This window comes from Delphinus delphis, chromosome 13 (genome assembly GCF_949987515.2).
Source record: "Delphinus delphis chromosome 13, mDelDel1.2, whole genome shotgun sequence".
Taxonomy (NCBI): Eukaryota; Metazoa; Chordata; class Mammalia; order Artiodactyla; family Delphinidae; genus Delphinus; species Delphinus delphis.
Window position 1 is genome coordinate 19,873,034 of NC_082695.1, and position 1,331 is coordinate 19,874,364.

Here is a 1,331-nt window from a genome sequence, read left to right on the forward strand (position 1 = left end):
CCATCTGAGAGCCAGTGACATTTCCAACGGGAACCAAATTGAGTCACTGCCCTGCTTAAAGGCTCCCCTTCGCCCAGTGTCTCGGCCACCTTGCAAGGGCCTTAACGGTGCGAGCCCTTGCTCCCCTCCGCGCTCCGTGGCACCGCACTGTTGAAAGACAGAGGCTTGGAATGGCCAGAAGGACAGACACATCAAGTTTGCAGGGTGGGCGCGTTAGTTTCCCATGGCTGCTCTAACAAACTACTATGAACCTGGTGGCTTAAAACAACAGAACTCGTTCGCTCATGCTTCTGGAGGCCAAAGTCCAGAATTGGTTTCGCTGGGCCTAAGTCAGTGTGTTGACAGAATCCTGCTCTCTGGGGTAGAGGCCATCCTTTGCCCCTTCTGCATCTTGTGGCCGCATCACTCAACCTCTGCCTCCGTCCTCACTTCTCCTTCTCTTCCGTGAGTCACCTGCTTCTGCCTCTCTGACAAGCACACTTGTGAGGGCACTCGGATGACCTGCATCTCAAGATCTTTAATCACACCCGCGCGACCCTGATCACACGACGTAACGCTCACAGGACCTGGTTGGTATCTTTGGGGGCCACTGCTGGGCCCACGACACAGGGCCTGTGGTCCGGTGTGAGGATGCACACTCAGCGGGGAGCAGCTGCACCCCACTTCCTGCAGGATGGGTGTGAGGAACGCAGTAACTGGGGGAGTGTGCAGAGCGTCTCGGCCACATGAGAAAGGCCCACCATGGGGCTTCAACGCTCGGGAGAGGGTGACTGCAACCAAGAGCCAGTCCCCACTGGCTGTACGGTCAAGGTGACAAGAGCCATAAGCCTAGATGCTTCCTTCCAGCAGGAGGCAGTTTGATTAGGCTCAACATCCCTCCGGGGACCAGAGAGCCTTTCCCGGCAGGAGTCTGATCGATTGCCACTGTTAATCACACCATGGGACCTTTTTCCCTGAGGTTCACAGAGCCTCTCACTGCTCTCCGTCCTCCCATGTTCCCCGCTCACTGGCGGGAGGCAGTCGTCCTGGATGATGGGGGGTGTGCCGTAAACCAGGGCGTCCTGCAGACACCGCCGTCCCTGGGGGCACGGGTGCGGAGGAGTAGGGCTCGCCCCATGGGAAGGATCGGACTCTGGAACTGGCAGGAAGAAAGGGGAGGCAGCGCTCGGTTCCTTCCTTAGTGGTGCGGCCCGGCGGGTGCTGGTGGCTGGATACGGACCGAGGCTGAAGGGCCCCTGGGCCAAAGCTGCAGGGAACCTGGTCGGGGCTAGGATGTGGGCTTGCGAGTGTCCTGTCTGCTGCTGTAACAGACCACCCCGGGAGTGGCGCAA